This window comes from Microtus ochrogaster, unplaced genomic scaffold (genome assembly GCF_000317375.1).
Source record: "Microtus ochrogaster isolate Prairie Vole_2 unplaced genomic scaffold, MicOch1.0 UNK34, whole genome shotgun sequence".
In the NCBI taxonomy this organism is placed as follows: Eukaryota; Metazoa; Chordata; class Mammalia; order Rodentia; family Cricetidae; genus Microtus; species Microtus ochrogaster.
Window position 1 is genome coordinate 213127 of NW_004949132.1, and position 10083 is coordinate 223209.

Consider the following 10083-nt stretch of genomic DNA (forward strand, 5'->3'; position numbering starts at 1 on the left):
CAAAACAGCAAGGAACTGGCATGAAAACAGATTTGTTGATTAATGAAATAGAATTGATGTCCCAGAAATAAATCCACACACCTATGCAAACCTGAAGTTTTATAAAGAAACTGGAAATACATAGAGGAAAAATGATACTGTCTACAACAAAAGATGCTGGTCAGTCTAGATGTCTGCATCTAGAAGAATACAAATAGATCCAAATATATCATCCTGCACAAACCTCAAGTACAAGTAAATCAAAGACCTCAACATAAAACCAGATACACTGAATGTGATAGAAGATAAAGTGGGGGATAGCCTTGAATGCATTGGCACAGGAGACAACCTCCTGAATATAACACTGATAATGCAGACACTAAGACTGACAATAAATGAGACCTTATGAAACTGAAAAATGTTTGTAAGAAAAAGGACATTGTCAACAAGACAAAATGGCAGCCTTCAGATGAGAAAAGACTGGTCACATTCATATTTGATAAAAGACTAATATTCCAAATATATAAAGAACTTAAGAAATTAGATATCAAATAATCTAAATAATTGAGATAATCCTATTTTAAAATGGGCTACAGATTTAAACAGAGAATTATCAAGAAGTTGAGAAACACTTTAAAAAGTTCAACATCCTTAGCTACCAGGGAAATACAAATCAAAATGACTCTGAGATCCCATATTACACCTATCAGAATTGCTAAGATCAATAAACCAAGTGATGGCTCATGCTGGAGAGGATGTGAAGCAAGGGAAACACTCCTCCATTGCTGGTGGGAGTGCAAACTTGGACAACCTCTTTGGAAAGAAATATGGTTATTCCTCAGAAAGTTGGGAATTAATCTACTTCAAGACTCAGCTATACCATACTTGGGAGTATACCCAAAGAACATTTAATCATGCTCATTATGGCTTTATTCATAATAGCCAGAAACCGGAAACAACCCAACTGTTCCACAGCAGAAGAATGAATGAAGAAAATATCACATAGTTACATAGTTGAACAAATGCTTTTGTAATATGATAGGGCATCTCTTGGGTATATTCCCAAGAATGGAATTGCTGGATCCTGAGGTAGGTTGACTCCCAATTTCCTGAGAAACTGCCACACTGATTTCCAAAGTGGTTGCATAAGTTTGCATTTCCACCAGCAATGAATGAATGTTCCCCTTACTCCACAACATCTCCAGCATAGGCTATCATTGGTGTTTTTGATTTTAGCCATTCTGACAGGTGTAAGATGGTATCTCAATGTTGTTTTAATTTGCATTTCCCTGATCGCTAAGGAGGTTGAGCATGACCTTAAGTGTCTTTTGGCCATTTGAACTTCTGTTGAGAATTCTCTGTTCAGATCAGTACCCCATTTTTTAATTGGGTTTATTAGAGTTTTAATGTCTAGTTTCTTGAGTTCTTTATATATTTTGGAGATCAGATCTTTGTCTGATGTGGGATTGATGAAGATCTTCTCCCATTCATTAGGTTGCCATTTTGTCTTAATTATAGTGTCCTTTGCATTACAGAAGTTTCTCAGTCTGAGGAGGTCACATTTATTCATTGTTGTTCTTATTGTCTGTGCTACTGGGGTTATAAGTAGGAATTGGTCTCCCATGCCCATATGTTGCAGACTACTTCCCACTTTCTCTTCTATCAGGTTCAGCATGGTCAGATTTATATTGAGGTCTTTAATCCATTTGGACTTGAGTTTTGTGCATGGGATAGATATGGATCTATTTTCATTCTTTTACATGTTGAAATCCAGTTATGCCAGCACCATTTGTTAAAGATGCTTTCTTTCTTCCATTGTATAATTTTACTTCCTTTGTCAAAAATCAGGTGTTCATAGGTTTGTGGGTTAATATCTGGGTCTTTGATTAGATTCCACTGGTCAACATCTCTGTTAATGGATAAAGACGGTGTGGCACATATATACTTTAGAGTACTACTCAGCAGTAAAAAAACAATGATATCTTGAATTTTGCATGCAAATGGATGGAAATAGAAAACACTTTACTGAGTGAGATAACCCAGACCCAAAAAGAGGAATATGGTATGCACTCACTCATAAGCAGATTATAGCCATAAACAAAGGACATTGAGCCTATAGTTTGTGATTCTAGAGAAGCTAAATAAGAAAATGAACCCAAAGAAACACATATATTTATCCTCCTGGATATTGGAAGTTGATAAGATCGTCGGGAAAAAGTTGTGAGCAAAGGGTGAGGGTGGATTGGGGGAAAGGGGAGATGGGGAGAGAGAAGAGAGAAGGGGAAGATTGGGGAGAGCTTGGGGGAATGGGATAATTGAGATGGAGAAAGAGTGGATATGGGAGCAGGGAAGAAATTATCCTAACCAAGGGAGCCATTTTAGGGTTGGCTAAAGTCTTGGCTCTAGAGGGTTTCCCAGGTGTCCAAGGGGATTTCCACAACTAGTTCCGTGGGCACCAGAGGAGAGGGAGCCTGTACTGGCCTTATCCTATAGCCACACTGATAAATATCTTGTATATCACCATAGAACCTTCATTTGTCGATAGGTAGAGATAGAGACAGAGACCCACAATGGAGCATTGGACTGAGCTCCCAAAGTCCAAATGAAGAGCAGAAGGAGGGAGAACATGAGCAAGGATGTCAGTACCGTGATGGGTGTGTCCACCCACTGAGACAATGGGACTGATCTAATGGGAGCTCACCAAGGCCATCTGGACCGGGACTGATAGAGTATGTGATCAAACTGTACTCTTTGAATGTGGGTTGACGATGAGGGTTGACTGAGAAACCAAGGACAACGGCACTGAGTTTTGACTCTACTGCGATGGACTGGCCTTGTGGGAAACTAGTCTGTTTGGATGCTCACCTTTCTAGACCTGGATGGAGGAGGACCTTGGACTTCCCACAGTGCTGGAAACCCTGACTGCTCTTAGGACTGGAGAGGGAGGTGGAGAGGAAGTGGGGGGGAGTGGGAGGGAAATGGGAGGAGGTGGAAATTTTAAATAAAGAGAGAGAGAGAGAGAGAGAGAGAGAGAGAGAGAGAGAGAGAGAGAGAGAGAGAAATAGAAAAGATTTTACAGGCAGACTGGGGCTGGTGGGGATGAGAGGGGTATCATGTTGTGCGGAGATGATGTGGAGGGAGAGAGTGTGGGGAGAGATGATTGGATTTGTGGGAGCATTTGTGTGGAAACCTACTGTAGTAGAAACTTCCTATAATGTATCAAGGTGATTCAAAAGAGGACTCCTAGTAATGGGGGATATGGAGTTATTAGTCAAGGGAGTCCCCTGACTATCCCCTCAAAACAAGGCTATTCCAAATTAGATATGTTCTTTTCTTCAAAGTGACAGTGAAGCCCCATTGCTGAGGACAACACCTACACCATCATTGAACATGTAGAACTGGTACCTACATGGTGCCTTTACCCTTATATCTTAGTCTCTTTGGTGCAAGATGGTACTCTGCAGGCCACCAAAAGAGAAACTTGAACGTCAAATCAGTCATAAAACCTTTGACCTACAATCTGCCCTGCATGTAAAATATGCTAAGACAATGATGACATAGAACTTCTGGGAGTAACAAACCAATGTCTGATTTGACTTAAGGCCCACTCCACAAGAAGAAAGCCATACCCAGCACTGCTTGAATCACCAAGAACCAGAGACTGTAGTCCAGAGACCTTGGGTAAGATCAAACACTACTGATTTAAAAAAATGAAATGATTCCTAATGCTATTCTGCTATACTCAGATTGCTGCCTTATCCAGTTATCATCACTGGAAAAGCTAGAACTGATGGAGGACACCAGAAGAACAAGGCCCTCTGAATCAACTAAACAAGGTGCATATGAGCACACAGAATTTGAATTAGCAAGCACAGGACATGCATAGGTCTACAACAAACCATATATATATATATATATATATATATATATATATATATATATATATATATATATATATATATATATATATGATATTAGCTTAGTATTTTTATTGGATATGACTGAGATTGAGATGGTCTCTGACTCTTGTCTTCAGACCCTTTTCATTCTCTTGGGTTGACATGTCCAATTTCAATAAGATAGTTCTTGCTTTAACTTATATTTCATTTTGTTATGTTTAGTTATTTTCTCTTAAAAACTTGTTCTTTTCTAATGAGAGTCAGAAAGGGTATGGATTGAGAAGGGAGAGGAGTAAGAGAGGCACTGGGAGGTTAGAGGGAGGGGAAATCATAGTCAGGATATATTGTATTAGAAAATATTCTATTTTAAATAAAAACATGGAAGAACATTTTCTACTTGCAAAGATGGTGAAAATGAAATAATCTTTTCAGATAGTTAAGAAAAAAATAATTCTCTTAAGGTGGATAGGTTGCTCAGCAGTTAAGAGCATGTACTGTTCTTCCAGAGACCCAAGTTCAGTTTCCAGCACCCGTATGAGGTAGCTTACAACCATCTGTAACTATAGCTCAAAAGAATCCATGGTGATCTCATGGTTTCCAGAGGTAATGTATCCATGTGCACATACACAAGCACATGTGTATACACATATGTATCTATATATGTATTTTAAATAAAATTATTTATGTATATATTTTATAAATATATATGCATAGTTTAGTTTAAATAAAATTAATTCCTTAGTAAATCATAATAATTCTCATATGTTGTTAGTGAGGGAAAATTAATACAATTTGGAGAACAATTTGATACTCTATCATAAAGTTGAAGATCTATATAATATATGGCCTATCAGTTCTGCTTCTTGATTTGTATCTGGAAAATAAATTGTAGCACAGGTGCCTGAGGGGACATGTCCAAGAATACTAGGTGAAGAATTGTTTATCATATCAATTATTGAAAGTATCTTACATGTCAGTGAAACAGACTCTATAGAACCTAAAAATAAATCTGTGACACACTAATATAATTGAGTATACACAGAATTTTGTATGTATGAACAAGCTGATTCAAATCCATAAATATCAATTTAAAAATCTTGACAGAATAAACAAGTAGCAAAATAGCATGTGATATGACATTCATATAAAGAATGAAGGCAAGTAAAATAATACAATTGTATATTGCCAAATACGTACCTAGCAATACATTAGAAATTTGACATGAGACAGGCAAGATGGCTCAGCAGGCAAAGGGACTTTGTTACTCCCACATCTGATTTCCTGAGTTTGATCTCCAAAACATACATAGTGGAAGAAGGAATGAACTTTGTTGAAAATTGTCCGATAAACTTCTATACCCACACATGCACACAAATAAATGACTAATACAATAATAAAATTTTTGAAGAAGAATAGTAATTTAAAAAAAGAAATTTAAACTAATGTTTGCCACTGAAGAGGAATGCAGAAGAATAAGACCCAACAGTATTACAAAATAATCCTCAACTATTTACATGTTTTAGTCAAGAAAAATAAAAATATAAGACTAAGACTGTGGCTCAGAGGTAGAGTAGCAAAAGTGAGGACATAGATTCTATTTCCAGTACTGCTAAAACAAGGTAAAACTAAAATGAAAAACCCTGTATTTTCAAAATGTTGAGAATAATTTGTTTTTTATTTTTTGTATATTTCACAAATAAATGAATAGAAAACTATAAATGTAAAAATACCCATGCATCACAAAAAGTTATATCCTAGAACAACAGAAATGTTTCCTTTGATGTTTGTTGTTCAGTGTTGGGGATCAAAACTTGTACCTAGCTTGATATGTGAGATAAATCTCACCTCTACAGCAGAGGCCAATGCGCCACAATTTGGGAAGCAGCACTTGAGACCAAACATAACAGAATGCTTTGGGATAATCAACTACAACAGAACACAGTCTCTGATCTTGCCAGTGCTATATACTAGCTATACAGGCTTAAGGAAGTTATATTTCATTTTTATATGTTGCTGTTTTCTCTTCAGATTAATATCTACCTCATAGTGAAGCTGAGAAAATGGAGAAATAGTTTTTTGATAGAGTCAAGAAGGACAATGACCTCAAAACTGCCCATAGGAAGTACTACAAAATGAGAGTAGTTCCTGAGTCATTTAATAGTTAAAGAAGAAAGCTGAAAAAAGACAAACCATTCTAGAAGAGATTATACTTGATATGGATGTCTGGATGTCCAAGGAATTAAATAATTAAACATTTGTGTGAGGGCACAAGGATACTTGGCAGCATCTCTAAGCATCTCTAAGCCGGTAAGCATTTAATTTTTAAGTTCTCATGTCTGACATACAGGTCACTTCCAATCTTAAATATATCCTTCACAAAGCCCACAGAAGATGATGACCAATGGTTGTGAGATGAGTGGGAGGATAATGAACTGTGGGGAACAATAAATTATCTACATGAGCTTGAAGAGATTGTGTAGCCAATGCTAAAAACAGAAGGGGAGGGAAATATGGCGAACACATCGAAAGATCATCACCCTTTCCCATACTTTTATTTCTTTGTTTTCCATAGTATCATCATTTTCCAGACACACTCTGGAAAAACAGTCTGCTAAAAAAATTAGATCAAATCATCAAGCTTTGGGTGAGATTGATGCAACTGATGAAATTAGCTTTTGGTTGGACTTGAGTGACTGAGAAGTGGACTCAATCACTGTCTTGCTGGCTGGATTATATTAGTAACCAGACCACAAACTTATAGTCCTGGCAACAGGTTCTCTTAAGGGACAAAACAATTTAAGGTAATTCCAATTCAATAAAGTGTAGGTATTATGACTGTCAAATTTTTGAACAGAAAGAAAATGATTAATGTGATCATGTTACAAAGCTATAACCTGTCACATGATAGTTGTTTTAGTTTTTGTTTTTTTTATTACAAATAAAACAGACTTGAATGGAGAAAGTAATAAAAGGGCCAAATGGCCTGTGGAATGAATCAAAATTCTATGATATCATACCCTAACTGATGGACTAATCATATCAAGTTAGCAACTATCCATCAGATTGATTAAGACCAGTTAGCATGAACTGTTTTTTTTTCAATACCTGTGTCCTCAGGGAGAAAAGAATATAGGAAACTCAATTTGTAAATATAAGCTATGAAAGGGTCTAATAGTGGAAACAATCCAAGTATTATCCCCTTGACCCAAACACTTGAAAAATTATGAGTTTTTCCAAAAACTAGCTAAAGCCATCATGGAGTAAAAAGGAAATATGTATAGATAACTGTGAGCAGTTTGGTTTAGCATCTAGTAACACCATTTTCCCAAGTGACATGGAGTGTTATTTCACGGCTATGCTTGTTCTTTCCCAAAGGTCTTATCAACTGGCTTCCTAAGTACTATATTTTCTTAAGGTATCATGAAAATATCTGTAGAGTTGTTCTTGCAGGAAACATAAAGTGGAAAGATAGATGGATTGATTTAATGGAGATGTATTTTGTTTGTCAACTATATGTATGTTTGGGTATGTACAAGTGTCTCTGGATGCGTAAGTATTCAGAAGACATCCCAACATCCTGGAGCTAGATTCTAGCTGGTTCTGTCATCCAATGTAGGTGCCAAAAAGTGAACTTGGGTCCTTTGCCAGAGCAATACATGTTCTTAATAAATAGTTGTTTTAGTTTTTGTTTTTTTTTATTACAAATAAAACAGACTTGAATGGAGAAAGTAATAAAAGGGCCAAATGGCCTGTGGAATGAATCAAAATTCTATGATATCATACCCTAACTGATGGACTAATCATATCAAGTTAGCAACTATCCATCAGATTGATTAAGACCAGTTAGCATGAACTGTTTTTTTTTCAATACCTGTGTCATCTTTCCAGCCACTGATAATGGTTTTTAATGGGTAGAAAGTAACACAAAAATACATTTTTGAGAATTTGAAGAATGGGAGTGGAGAAATATCTCAACTGGTAAAGTGAAAGCTGAATAAGGAAGAGGAACTAATTTGGATCCTGAGCACCCACATTAAAAATCTGAGCATGGCAAAGTACACTTGTAACCACAACACTGGTAAACACAGACAAGCAGATCCCTTGGGTTTATTGGGTATTCATATGTACCCAGTTAGGAAGCTCTAAGGCCCATTAGAAAAGGCATCTTTTTCAAAAAATTAGAAAGTAGATGCCTCGTGCAGAACAATAGCAAGGTTGACTTCTGGCATTTCACATCTAAGGACATATATATGAATGAGCATCCAGACTCAATGCACTGACACACATGAACACACACACATAATTATTGAAAAAAAATTTAAAAGGTTGAAAAGAACTGGGCAAAGGTGGTGCACTCTGTTAATCCTAGCATGTGCTAGGCAGAGGTAGTAGGGTCTCTGTTGTAGGGAGTGGTCTGCTTCTTCGTCCTGATCGCCTGGCTAGCTTACACCCAAATAACCACACAGAAACTGTATTAATTAAAACACTGCTTGGCCCATTAGTTTTAGCCTCTCATTGGCTAACTCTCACATCTTGATTTAACCCATTTCTATTCATCTGTATAACGCCATGTGGCAGTGGCTTACTGGGAAAGATTCTAACTGGGTGTCCATGGCTTTTCCCTGACTCTGATTTCTTCCTCCTAGCATTCAGTTCTGATTTTCACGCCTACCTAAGTTCTGCCCTATCAAAAGGCCAAGGCAATTTCTTTATTCATTAACCAATGAAAGCAACACATAAACAGAAGGACTTCCTAAACCAGGCCTCTGTGATTTTTGAGGTCAGCCTGATCTACAGAGAAAGTTTCAGAACAACCAAGGCTATACAGAGAGACCCTAAATTCATTAAGGATTTCTTCAGTTGTCTAATTTTTCTACATTAACTATTCCATTCATGACTGAAAATTCCATCTTCTTGAAATAAGGATAGTTTTCCATTTAGATGAAACAAGACAAGTAGAATCCGTTTGACAAACGTCACATTGTGAAAAGACAAGGCAGGGCAGCCTTTAAAAGTGTTAGTGTCTTTATACACTCAAGCCCTTATCTGATGGAGGTGGGTCTTGTATTTATCTGTTGCTTTCATTGGTTAATTAATAAAGAAAACTGCTTGGCCCTGATATGACAGAAAATTAGGTAGGCAGAGTAGACAGAACAGAATGCTGGCAGAAAGAAGCCGAGTCAGCCAGTCGCCAAAATTCTCCCACTCCAGACAGATGCAGGTTATGATCTTTCCTGGTAAGCCAGCTCGTGGTGCTACACAGAATATTATAAATGGGTTAGATCAATATGTAAGAGATAGCCAATAAGAGGTTAAAACTAATGGGCCAAGCAGTGTTTAAAAGAATACAGTTTCTGTGTAATTACTTTGGGTAAAGCCAGGCAGCCAGGAACTGGGGTGGCAGGGAAGCAACCTGCTGCTCCTCACAACAGAGTGGCACCCAACGCGATAACAAATTCCATGTAAAACCTGAGAGAGCTTAATTTTAAACACACACACAAAAAAAACAGAGTTTACCACAGCTTTTTGCTGTGTGGTGCAGAGAAATTTTCCTGACTCAGCCTCAGCAGGAAAAGAGCTGCCCACTTTAAAATGTGGCTTCCTGGGGCTGTGCTGCCAGCATGAACTCTCTGGCTGTAAAGCATTTCAATGGCTTTTATGGGACTGGATGTTTGTGTTCCCGCTCTGGATCAGGAGGAAAGTAGCTGAGACCATGCCCTTGGCTCAGTGCTCCCCACCTCTACCTGAGCAGATGGCAGAATCAGGCTTAAGCAGGCAGAAGAGCATGGCGGATTCCTGCCGCCATACAGAGAGATATTTTTAGACTGCACAGTGTTCTGCGTGTCAGATTTGGCTGTAACTTGGATGAAAAGAGTTTCTGTGCTACACGTTCAGTCTCAGAATTAAACTGCTGACTGTGGCTCCAATGTGGACTTGCTGTGTGCCTGGAACTATGCGCAGCTCAGGGGCACCAAATGGATCTGAGGCAGGAGTGGCTGATCAGGGCTGAACTGTGCTGACCTCAGGAAGGAATGATTGTAATTACCATAACAACAGCACAGTTAAGGTTTAGACTGGCAGTAAACAGGCAGTACCGAATTACCCCTACATGGTGCAAACAGTTTTTAAGAAGTGCTTAGCATTTTAAGAACTGCTCCTGGATAGTTAAAAAAAAATTACAGATTCACAATAGGACAGATTCAGA